Genomic DNA, 14166 nt, shown 5'->3' with positions numbered 1-14166 from the left:
CATAGGTTTGTGTACCGAAAACTTTTACCTTGTTATTGACCTAGTGACATATTTTCACATTTTTGAAGGTACAGGCTTTAAATTTGGACCACATGCATAGTTTTTTGGTCCAAAATAAAATGTTACCTTGATTTTGACCTAGTGACCTACTTTCACATTTCTCAAGCTACAGCCTTTAAATCTGAACCACAAGCATAGTTTTGTGTACTGAAATGAACTCTGATCTTGAGATTGACCTAGTGACCTACTTTCACATTTCTGAAGGTACAGGCTTCAAATTTGGACCACTTGCCTAGTTTTATGTTCCGAAATAAAATTTGACATTGATTTTGACCTAGTGACCTACTTTCACATTTCTCAAGCCACAGCCTTCAAATTTGAACCACATGCATAGTTTTGTGTACCGAAATGAACTTTGATCTTGAGATTGACCTAGTGACCTACTTTCACATTTCTGAAGCTACAGGCTTCAAATTTGGACCTCATGCATACTTTTGTGTACTGAATTGAAATTTGACATTGATTTTTACCTATTACCTACTTTCACATTTCTCAATATACAGCCTCCAAATTTGAAGCACATGCATAGTTCTGTCTACCGAAATGAACTTTGACCTTGAAATTGATCTAGTGACCTGCTTTCACATTTCTCAAGCCACAGCTTTCAAATTTTGACCACATACACATTGTTTTGTACCGAAATGAAATTTGACCTTGGTTTTGACATTGAGCTAGTCTTGAAATTTGGAACATTCAAAAATGGCTCAGTGGATGGCGCCAAGATCACTCTGTAATCAATTGTTAGGTTAATAGGTTAAAGGTCAAGGTCAGATTAAACCAGAATGGTAGAACTTTTGTTTACAGTGAGCATATAATTTCTGTTCCTTGTGCAATTACTGAATGCATCAAGGGGGCATTCGTGTTCGACGAGCTCTTGTTTAGTTAAGGTTTCTACCCCAGTATCAGTGTAGAGCTTTTCCACGTTGCAATATTTTGTTGCACCTGTAATTATCCTTAAAACTTCTTAATGATTCTAATTCAGATTTGTTGTTGGAGCAGTTGTCAGATATAACATCCCCGTATTCTAGTAAAGGGCGGATAAAAATAATGTATAAACGTTAAAGATTCTGTCTAGTTAAAAGATATTTTAGAGAGCGTAAGACTTCGAGTCTTTGCCAGGCCTTAGTAACAGTGTTTGCAATGTGTGCATTCCATTTACAATCTTCAGAAAGTATTAGGCCGAGATGTTTATGAGTACTAACAGGCTTTAGCAAGACATGTTTTCCTTGAGAAGGTCAGGGTATCCGTTTTTAAAGGATTAAAGGTAACCAACCATGTTTTTGACCATTTAGAAATTGTTTCCAGGTCTTGATTCTTAACTTTTTGTAAAAGGTTTTACATTTCAACATTTATATCTCCAAGGATTGTTTAATAAACGCACTTGTTGGTAAGGCTCTATGGGTAGGGAAGTGTGTAGTATTTCTTTCTTAAATAGTATATATTGGCACCATTAACCGAGGGGTTTGAACCTCTATATGCAGCCCGTCTGGGCGTGCCAGGTGCTTTAAGCACTGGTATTGGCAATGGGGGTAAAATGACCTCAAGGGAAGGGGTGCGATCAGGACTGTTTATTACAATAAGGCTATTATTATTATTATTATTGTCAGTATTAATATTGTTATAATAACTATTATTATCATTATTATGTACAACGCCATTGAATATATCATTGTATAAAAATAGGCATTTAATCAAATTATTCAGTTTCAGATTTTGGGTTAGGGCAGCTGAAGCAGTGTATTCTACAATAATATACAGGCTGGTGTCATCTGCGAATATCCGGACATTTGAACAAAAATTAATCTTGAACGATATCATTTTTGAACATTAAGAATAGTATTGGCCCTAGGATCGAACCTTGAGGGACACCAGGACTTATAATGACCAGTCAGAAGATGCATTTACAAATACTACCCTTTGCTTTCTGAAAGTTAAATAAGATTTAAACCAGCGGAGTACTGATTCCCACTAATACCAGTTGTTGAAAGTTTAAACAGGAGACATTTATGCAAAACCCGGTCAAATGCATTGGATATATCGGAAAAGACTGCTCGAACTTCCTTGCCTTCATCCATCGCCTTACATATGTCATTGTAAATATACATAAGCAGATTAGTTGTGGAATCACCAGAAATAAACCCTGACTGGTAACTGCTAAGAAGGTTGTTCTGATTAAGGTAATTAACAAAATGTTTATTGATACATCTTTCCATGAGCTTCCCAACACAACTTACAAGGGATATTGATCGATAATGCTGTGGGTCAGATGGAATGGCATTTTTATAAATTGGGGTTACATTTGCCTCTTTCCAGACTGAAGAGAAATAAGATCTAGTGAGTAATTTATTGACAAATAGAGAGAGTGGTGCTGCTAAGACTGGACATCCTTCCTTTAAAAGTTTAGGACTGACCAAGTCTAGGCCACAGGACTTAGATGGGTTAATTGAGGATACTGCATCCTTAATATCTTGTTCTGAAATGTGTATATGGTCAAGGATGTGTGGCGGCTGGTCGGGATTGTCTGGTGTTGAGTTATTGCTTTCGTCAATTGTTGATTGTTTGCAAAATTTGAGTTTAGGATATTAACTTTATCTTTGTCGTCTGATGCTATTTTGCCTTCATAGGATAGGTTAGGTAAAGAGATGGTTTAGTTTGTTCATGTTTTTCTTAGATATTTTAAACCATGTTTTGACATCAAGTTTTTCGTTATAAATCTGGTCGTTAATTTTATTTTTAAAATCAGTTTTGGCTTTTCTTAGTTCTTCTGTGACTTTATTTCGTTTACTTTTAAATTTGTTCCAAAGAAATTCGTTGTTATGTAGCTTTGCTTTTTTGAAAAGTCTTTTCTTTGTCTTATACGTTTTCGAATTCCAGAGTTAAACCACGATACATCCGCAGGACGCACAGTTATAACTTCAGACGGTATTGTTTTAGCTGCAGCTTCAAGTATTGTTTTATTTATGTTTTCTGCGACTAAATCTAGGTCGTCATTATTTAAGAGAGTAAGAGAGCAAATCGTTTTTTACAAGATATAATAGATTTTGCAGATGGTAACAACAAAAACGGAGTAATGATTTTTTTAGATCAGACAAAAGCATTTGACAGAGTAGAGTGGGAATGGGTCAGTATATGTCTTGAAAAGTTTGGCTTTAACATCAAATTTAGGAAATGGGTTCAAATGCTTTTGGTTGGTTCAAGAACTGCTATACAGACAAATGGCTTTGTATCTGATTTTTTCAGTATATCCCGTTCAATAAAACAAGGTTGCCCGATTACACCTCTGCTCTAAATTTTACAAGCAGAGCCTATGGCTTGTATCATAAGACAAAATGAAAATATATGTGGTATCAAAATTCCTTCGCAAAATGGAATTGCACTTGAAGCTAGGTTAAACCAATATGTTGATGACACACAATTCTTTTGTGAAGATGAATCTTCAATCCCTGAGATTTTTCAAAATCTTTCTATTTATGAAAAAGCATCTGGGGCAAAAATAAATAAAGAAAAAACAACTGGACTTTTTACTGGAAAATTTAAAAACAAGACCCCCAAATTCAAAGAAATAAAATGGACCAAAAACTATGTAAAAACATTAGGCATTTGTCATGGGTACAATATAGATTTAAATGAACTTTGGATGTCAAAAATAAATAAAATCAAGAGTTGCCTAGAAATATGGAAATCGAGAGGTCTCACACTTAATGGAAAAATCCTCATTTTAAAAGCATATGTAATATCAAAAGATAATTTTTGAAATAGAGATCAGAGGAATTCCGGATAATTACATCAAAGAAATTGAACTAATTATGCGAGATTTTCTTTGGGACGGCAAAACACCATTGGTAGCAAGTAACACATTACTTTTCGATCGTGAAAACCGGGGTTTGAATATGTGTAGCGTAAAAAACATTTTAGCAGGTTTACAAATAAAAACAATATTTAGAATAATTCACTCTGAATTACAGAACTGGAATTCAATTGGAAAATACTACTTGCAATCTCTCGATCCATTGTTTTTACAATCTTTTATGCTCTGTAAATGTTCATCCTTAGAAAATGTTAAAATAGTATGTAACATGAGCGATTTCTATAAACAAGCGCTCAGTGAATGGGTGAAATTCAGACAAAACTTTCGCCCCACAACTATTTCTGATATAAAAGATATGTTCTTATTTGGAAACAACGAGATAAGATGTCGAGGGAAACCTATATTTTTTAAATCTTTCTTAAAAAGTGACATTGTTTCAATGAAAGATTTCTGGGATCCAATTCTGATTGATTTTATTACTGCAGAACATCTGCTAACAAAATTGAAATACAAGCAAAACTGGATATCAGAATGGCATATTATCAAAGTTAGTATTCCTTTAAAGTACATTAAAGCTCTTAAAGAAAACTTCTATAACGGTGAAAAATATACGACATTTTTGTCTGGTTTATGTTTAATGAATAATAATCGTAAAATATTAGATCAAACCAATTTGAAACTGAAACAAATATCATCTGTCTGGAAAAGAAAAAGAAATCTATTACAGGTAGAAAACAAATGGGAGAGCTTGTTTGCGCGCGATATACCATGGAAAATGGTATGGTGTCAAATTTCAGGTTCTTTTTCTTCAAAAGTAGCAAAACAGTTTCAATGGAAATTTTTACACAACGTTATATTTACAGAGCATAAACTCAGTCTTATGAAATTATCAAACGGAATTTGTAATATATGCAAAGAACACAGAGAAACTTTAGTGCACCTGGTGTGGGAATGTCATTTTGCCAAAAATATTTGGACATTTTTAAATAAGATTTGAACGACCTGTTTAGATATGTCAGCATCTGTGATTCTGCTTTTAAATTTGCTGTTTGTTTCGGATATTATGATGGCAGGCAAGTAAACAAATTGATTAATACGATTATATATGAAACAAAATGGGAAATTTGGAAATATAGAAATAATTGTAAATTCAATAACAACTATCAGTCAATAAGAAGCTTTTATAAACATCTAGTTAGAAATATTAAAGAACAAATAAAATGGCACAATACTGATAATGAAAAAACTACAGTTATTGAAATCTATTGAGTTCATGTCAGATACATATATAGACGTATAAATTTTCACAATGTTGTGTATGAAAAAATATTAAAATTTTGTAAGCTTGACAATAGAAACTTCGTCAAATTTTACTTGTCTTTTCGTTTTTCGAACAAGTTCTATTTTACTGGCGATGTAACTATTGTGTTCAATATAATATTATCATTAAATTTATTATTCATATTTGTATGAATTGGTTGTTTAATGACTTCTTTTCTGGTTATTGTTTTGTAAATGTTTATATTTTACAAAAATAAATGGGGTTATCCCAATTGGGAGCCCGAAAAAAATAAAATAAAAAAGAAGAGTATCGTTTTCTGGAAATTAAAAACGACAACAGTAGGGCAGTGAAATCTTACGAGATCTGGTATGAATGGGTCAGTTGTAAAGCTTGAAATAACATGTTGTTTACAAATATGTGATCAAGTGTGGACTGTGAATGTTCAGTAAAATGAGTGGGATCGGATATAAGCTGTACTGAATTATAAGACGTCAAAAGTCTAGATAGTTTGTTTGATTTATCGTTTGTTTGATACATCGTTATTGAAATCACCCAAGATGACAGTATTATTTGGTTATTGTTAGTTCTGTCTATACTCTTTATAGACGGGTCCAATACTCGTTGTTTGAGTCAGGTGGTCGATAGAATGCTCCAACTAGGAGACTTTTGTGAAGGAAGGAAGGCTTGATCCAGACCGCCTCTAGACCTGGAAGTTCTAGATCATGACGAGTAGCACAGAGCCCAGATCGTATATAGATAGCTACTCCTCCTCCTAATCTGCCAATCCGGTCATTTTTGAAAGGAGCATCAAAGTTTTGAATAAGAATACTATCATAAGTGGTAGTATCTGAAAGCTATGTTTCCGTGAATACCAGTATATCATACGGCAGGGCTTCAACATGTAGAATATCTATCTTTGGAAGTAAACTGAATAATTAAGAGATTTAGATTTAGTTATGTTAAGGAATGAGCTAGATGTATCTAAGGAAAGACTTGAGTCAGAAAGAGTAGGACCAAGATTTGGATGTATATCACAGGCAATTAGAAGAAGAATGTGTCAAGAGACAGTTATCATTATTTCTGCATTTCTGTTATGCATTTTTTCTCCCATGTTCCAGAATTTATCTATGTCTTATTTCATGTTGTCTCCAAAGATACCACTGGTCTTTAACTAAATGTCACTGTTTATTAACTTAAATCCATGCATTCAGCTATCTTTTGTGTAAATGTCAATTTCCTATTAAAGTTATTCCTGAAATATATTGCTGTTATAGCTGAAAAACAAAGGCTAACCTTGTTTTGCTTTGTGTCCGACTTCTCTGTTCTGCTGAACAGCAATGAATAATTTTAATTTGCTGCCAAGTGGAGTTTTGTATGAAGTTCAGTTGCATGTCGGATTACCGATCCTCACCAAGCAAACGATAGACGTGACTCATACACACGCCATAACGCCGCTTGACAGAACAAATAGGCAAACCGTTTCCTCGATGATTTTATTCAATACCACTCCATTCCAGATGCAATATATTCCTAGATTGAAGTGCAGAAAGCTAAAATCCTGATAAAAGTCTATGGAGGCAGTAAACAGTTTTCAGCTGTTAGTGTCAAGTTGGCCAGGGTACAATTTTCAGATAAGAGGCATTTTACGTATTGAAATGCATTTTTGAACATTAAAATAATAATTGCTAGAATTGAAGTTTCAGTGGCTAGAATTGAGTTTCACTCATTTAAAGAAAATAAGTTGAGTAGCCTCGAATTTGAAATTATGACGTAATGACTTGCATATGCGAATAAGCCTACATGCCTCCGCTGAGCCAGCTTTAAGTGGAGTTGTCATTTTAGCAAGGGCCTCAAGAAAACTGGAATAGTGAAAAAACGGTACAGATGGCACATATATTTGACATTATTTTCAGATTTTACAGTGTAACCGTAGTATGAAAACCGTGTAGCAGTTGGGGCTATCATTTGCAGGGAAATTTCTACAGCGATTTGAAAATTGGCAAATTTAGCTTTTTATCCCCCGACGAAAGTCGGAGGGATATAGTTTTGGCGTTGTCCGTCCGTCCGTCCGGAGCCATATCTAGGAAGTGGATGGGAATATTTTTATAAAACTTCATATACTTGTTTACCACAATGAGTTTATGCGGCCCGTCAAGTTTCAGTCAGATTGCCCAAGTAACACCAGAGTTATGGCCCTTAGAAGTTTCTAGTGTTAACTATATAAGGTACTATAAATATGGCTATTTCTGCATCATAACTTTTGATATGTTTGACCTAGAACTATAAAACTTAAATAGAATTAAGATCACCATAATGTGGTTGTGCAGACACAATTTCCTTCAGATTTCTTCTGTAACTTCAGAGTTATTGCCCTTTAATTGTATAAAAATCCACATATTTGTACATAACAAACTTACCATTTGGTAGAATTTCATTTAATTTCTTTCATTCTGTTCCATGAACATTTATTATAAACATGTGAAGTTGTGCACCCACACCTGGTCACCCTCTTACCTTGGGCACACACCCTCCCCCCCCTTCCCCCCCCCCCCCCCCTCCCCCCTCCCAAAAAAAAAAAACAAAACATTTCTTATTTTAGATTTTTTTCAAACAAACTTCACACATGTCCACCACTATGAGGTTATAGGTCCCGTCAAGTTTCAGTCAGATTGCCCAAGTAACATCAGAATTATGGCCCTTAAATTTTCTAGTGTTAACTGTGTAGGGTACTATAAATATGGCAATTTCTGCATCATAACTTTTGATATAATTGACCTTGAACTATGACACTTAAGTAGAATTTAGATCACCATAATATGGTTGTGCACACACAATTTCGTTCAGATTTCTTTTGTAATTTCAGAGTTATTGCCCTTTAATTGTATAAAAATCCAGATATTTGTACATAACAAACTTACCATTATATAGAGTTTTATTAAATTTCTTTCATTTTTCTCCATGAACGTTTATTATAAACATGTGAAGTTGTACACCTACACCTGATCACCCCCTTGCCTTGGTCACACCCCTCCATCCCCTGCCCCACTTCCCTCACCCATTTCTTTTTTTTTTTTTTTTAATTTTCCATCAATATTTATAATCAACATGTGAATTTTTGTTTCCTCGCCCGTTCACACACCCCGTCCCCCTAAAAAAAATACAAACATATATTTATATATATACATATATATTTATTTCCATTCCTTTCTTTTTTTAAATGTTCAAACCTTCAACATGTTAAGTTGTAACTGCCCCAACCTTTCCCCCAGCCATGTTCAAGATATCTTACTCGATTGTGTTCTCTTAAGGATATCATTCTGTTCTTTTAAGTTCAAATGTACATGTTAAACAGCAACACTTGGTGCCAAACCACTCAAAGACAATATTTCGTTCCAGTTAAACTTCAAGCTCAATTTCAATTAACTGCATTTAGTTTTAATAGCTAAGCTTATTACAGTAAGCATATTCCATTCAAAATAAATTCTTTAGTCAGGATCAAAGTATCATACATTTATATTATGTACTCTTTAATTAAACATTTGTTTTCTGTTAAATTGATTTTGACTAATGAAATTATTTGCTTCTTGGTAACATCCTTAACTTTTTGCCGGATATTTTTTTTGTCATTCCTCACCACAAACCCTTTCGGCGGGGGATACCAATTCATCGAATTTGCTTGTTTGTCATCAGTTTCCGCTACCGGGAGAGCACAGAATTCAGGTCTTGTAAACAGAAAACTAGATATTAGAGATGGATTGCAACGATAGAAATACAGTCATATTAATGTTGCAATATCTTTATTTCAGGCGTGTGGTTACAGACTTTTGTGTGAGGTTTTTAATGTCGGGTAGGCGACTCTACGCCGAGAACACTGGCACTAGAACCGCAAATTTAGCTTTGAGTGGCCTATTTTCATAAATATGTGCATTATTTTTCAATTTATAAAGAAATGGTGCCTTATTATATATTACGTCCCAGCCTCTGTTCTTATTTTAATATAAGAACAGAGGGTGGGACGTAATATATAATAAGCCAGTGGCCGAGAAGCTCTGAAAACTGTTTACTGCCTCCTATACATGAACCACTTTCCGTTTCTCCGATCGTTTTCGATATAAAAAACTTTTTGTAGTAATTGCAAATACGGTATGCATACGCTATACATTTGTGACATGGTCTCACGTACCTGATAAAACCGCGTTTATGAAAATAATTGCATAAATATGTCTTTTAGAATAAAAGCAAGATGGCGCCGTTTTTTTTTAAAAAAATCCAAAAAGTAGAATCCGCTAAGCATCATCCAGTCGCTGATTAGATAAAGCAAAATTTATCTGACCCCTTGATTTTTGCCTTTATTTTGCATTAAGGTAGGATGAAATACTTGATTTGATCAAGGAAGGTCTAATGTACGTATTAGTTGTTCCAGCTGAAACATATTATTTAAGATTTCTGAAACTTCTGTCGCAGGGTCATTTGTCTGTATATTATACACGGGTGGTAAACGCGCAATCCAATTCCCACTGGGAATACGCTTAAAATGGGTTGCGCGACTTCCGGTGCTGGTGTTGCGCATCAATATATACAAAATCGAGGTAGGTGGGATTTTGTTTTTGTAAATAATGACACATTTACGAGTGTTTTCGAAAAAAAAGCAAAATGCTATTCGACACAAAATTGAATAAAGATCATATGTTTGAAATACCAAATTATTAATTTAAGAATCAGCCCCGATATCACGAAAACTCTGCTGGCTCGATCTGTCAAAAAGTATGGAATCATGAAAAATGCAAATTTTCTAACTCTTGTGCCTTCTTTCTGGAAATGTGACACTTCTAATGATCAAACACGTGTAAAACAGTCATGAATATTGCATACACTTGAATGAAATGTTGCTCTTGTGGGAAAGATTGGCAAAAAAAAACCCAATCAGGAATGGGGTTGCGCCCCGGGAATGGAGTTGCGCGTATACAATATATACATTATGATGTAAACGAGCAACTCCATTCCCAGTGCGCAACCCCATTCCCGATGATTTTTTGTCAATTATGTCCCCGTAAGCAGGATTCGAAGCAAATGATTTTGATATTCGTTACTTCATAACAGTTGAGTTATCATAAAAAGCATCAGATGTCCTCAGATTAGGCATATGAGGTCAGAAACTGCCATTTTTGTTAATTTCATACTTTTTTCACGCTTCGTGTCGCCAGAGTTTTTGTGATAATAGAGCCAAATCATAAATTACAAACCAGATATTTTACATATATGATGTAAAATCATATTTGTGTCGAATAGCATTTTCCTTTTTTCGAGAAAAAATATTCTTGTCTTATACTAAGCAAAGTCATAACTTCACATACCTCAATTTCGTCTTTTTTTACGCGCAACACCAGCACCGGACGTCGCGCAACCCATTTTAAGCGTATTCCCAGCGGGAATTGGATTGCGCGTTTACCACCCGTGGTATAGTAACAAAGTATCGATTAATATAAATTTTCAAGCTGTCTAGCGTATTAGGGTATAAAAATGTGTATACATATAATTTTTCTCATATTTTCAATAATCAGGTTTTAACAATTCAATTTCATCATTGCGTTTTTTTTTTTTTTTTTTTTTTTTTTTTTTTTTTTTTTTTTTTTTAATCAAAAATACAAAAAAATGCATTCAGGCACATAGCTTTTAGAAATTATAAATTATGTGTATTTTGAACAATGATATCTCTTTATTGCTGGATTTTATTATACATAAAAGAATCGTTATTTAGACAACACAAGGGGAATTATGCATTTTTAATATATAAAATCCTTCTGTCCATATTCCATTTTATCTATTAAAAATGCAACTGAACGCTTCTTTAATTTCTAATAAAATCCAGCAATTATCTTTTCTTTAATTTCCTGGTTTTATTTTGTTACTTTTGATAAAAAGATCATAATCATTGAATAAACAAACTTTTAATTTCTTTTATTAAATTTTAAGTAATTATTTAATTGTTAAGGAGTGAGAAGAATTGCATCGCTATAAGAATTATTATTTAATTGGTCAAAACATTACTCAACATCAATTAAAATAATTTTGTGTACATTCTAAAAAACAACAACAACAAAAAAAACAACAACAGCATTTTAATCAATAAAATGCAAAACACAGGAAATAACAACTTATCTGTAGGCAATAAAATTTATGATTCTCTGACAATAATTAGGCTACATGTCAAGTCTACAGGGGTTTAATGGACCCTTATCAGACTGGACCAGACAGGATCTTGTATACTGGGGATTAAAAAGTCTGGTATTTGGGTGGGGTCACTTATATAGGAGATTTTCTTTGCCTTTAATGATTGTTCACAAATGATTTGTAAAATGACTGGAAAATGTTCGAACAATATCTGAGCTTGTAACTGATTTCAATGTTTCCACTGGTTTCAAACTAACTTTCTTGTCCCTTAATAATCACTTAAATATTTATGTTCGGAAGTATCTTAGTAAGGTTTCAACTTGGTATGAGACTATATCACTTCGACCTATCTGTTATGCAGTATATACTTCGACATAGGTCTCACTCCTGTCTCAGACCTTCACTTCTGTACTCTATGTACCTTTAGTCTCAAACTTGTCTCTAACTCTTATATATGAATGTATGGAACCTACGATCCGGACCCAATTCGTCTTAACCCGCAGCTCAGAGCATACGCTGCTACTCTGGGGTATAAAAGGAACCTGCAACTCAGGGCATACGCCGCTACTCTGAGGTATCCTTTATAAGCTACTAGTAGTTGGTCCAAAGTCCAAATATCGTATATAATTTATTATTATTATTATTATTATTATTATTATTCGATCTGCTCTCTTCAAAAGCAAACGATGTTCTGCCAAAGCGCTTCTATTTATATGCCAGATCTCATGCGGATATCACGGACTTTTCCGTTGGTCCATATGTCGTACATATTTTAAACACTCGTTTTCCTATACCAGCCTCTTTTAGACTTAAAAATGCAATTGATTTCTTAACTAGAAATAGTTTATAAAAATAATAGAACAAAAAATACAACTTAATTTTACTTTCCTTGTAAATAATCGCCCGTTTCAGAATTTCTGCAGACAACTACAGTATTTAACCCAAAGATGATTATCTTACTCTAGTAGACCTTAATACCCACGCCTCCATTTTAAGCATCTCGCTTTCATATTTGATGAAGCAATATATATATATATATATATATATATATATATATATATATATATATATATATATATATATATATATATATATATATAACATTCTGAAGCAGAATGTTGACAGCATCACCTAAAAGCAGAACTATCTCCAAATGAGGAACAATACAGTACCTCGCCTCTTTGTAATGGTGCTAAGGCACTCCATATTTGCAAGGTAGATGGTAAAAATATTACCAATAATCTGGAAAGTAGATCCCTCGGAAAAACCGAGAACAAGGCAAATAGTGAAAATTGCAGACTCGGTTTGATTGAGTTTGTTCATAAGCAGTAATGAAAAATGCAACACTGCCCATGCCCCTACATTGTATTATAATGTGTGAACAAAAATAGTGTTATGAATAGACAGGTAGACAGGCAAATGGATTTTTTTTCTATATTCTCCTTCTCCTGGTGGAGGGGTGGGGGTGGGGGTGGGGTGCTAAAGAAAAGATATATTTTCTGAATTTTTTCAATGTTCCAGGTATTATGAAAAATCATGATATACCTTTCAAGGGATCAAACACAAAATCCAAGACCTGAACATTTGACCTTTAGTTGTCGTCATGACATATGGCATGCAAAATTTAAACATTTGGGATTTGCACACTGTCTTGATTAGTGGAATGTCAGATTCATCACTACTTGCAAGATATTTTAGAATGAAATACAAGGTTTAATTTTTTTTACAATGACATTGACTTTAGTTCAAACAAGGCTCCGGCTAGATTTTAAAATATCGGAGAAACAGAAGACCAGACACCCATATTTTGATGTTTCTCCTATGCCCATACATATTCTGAAATAGATAACAACATCGGACTGTTTTTCTACTTTTTCTAATAACATATTTTGGCTTGAAGCCTTCTTCAGAGAAAACTTATATCAAACTAGAGCTATCACTGCAGGTTAATGGTACCCTTAGACACTGCTTTGATGCAGGAAATGTGAAATCTTATGCTCATGACCTTTGAACTAAAAGTGTGACCTCAGCTGTGCACTTTGCATGTCATCTTAATAAGGTAAATAATTGATGCTAGTTTTATAAAAATCCCTCCAGTGGTTAACCCTTATCATGCTAGACACGATTGGTTCAGCCTTTGTGACCAGTGTAGATCATGATCTGCACTGTTTGTCATTCGTTCAGTACATTTTTGGTAAGCAACTCTTTAACAGTTAACGGTACTGTCCAAATTGAAAGATGGACAAGTTCATTATAGAAATGTATTAGGGTAAAGGTAAAGAAGATATGAGTGGACACAAATTTAAGCTATCTGATCTTATACCTCCAAGTGCTACCTTGACCTTGGACCTAGTGAACTAGGTTGTGAGCTCTTCATGTTTAGAAAATAAGTAGTGGGGAGGGGTTTAAGCCTTTGATCTCCAAATAGGACCTTGACCATTGACTGAGTGATCTGGGTTGTGTACTCTGCAAGTTTTCTTGATGAGATTAATAACCGATGCAAGTTTTCTGAAAATATTCACAGCAGGTAAGAATATATGAAGAAGACAAGAATACCAAACAACGGAGGACACGTCTGACCCAAAGACAGCCCACATATACCTTGTATCTTGGGATATTTTAATGTTATGACATCAGTCAAATAATGGCGTGTTGTCGGCGACATCAAATGATATTGTAACATTTGACATACTCTAGCTTGATCCATTATAGTTTCAAATTACCAACAAAATTCCAAAGCAAATACTGATAAAAAGTAAAAAGCAATGATATGCAAAAGATATGTTGACAAAGAATTCAGTTGAATAAAAATGGCATATCAGTCATTTGAAGCATAACTTTGTAG

The sequence above is a fragment of the Mercenaria mercenaria genome, chromosome 1 (genome assembly GCF_021730395.1).
Source record: "Mercenaria mercenaria strain notata chromosome 1, MADL_Memer_1, whole genome shotgun sequence".
NCBI lineage: Eukaryota > Metazoa > Mollusca > Bivalvia > Venerida > Veneridae > Mercenaria > Mercenaria mercenaria.
The sequence above is the reverse complement of the archived record's forward strand: the minus strand, read 5'-3'. Positions refer to the sequence as shown.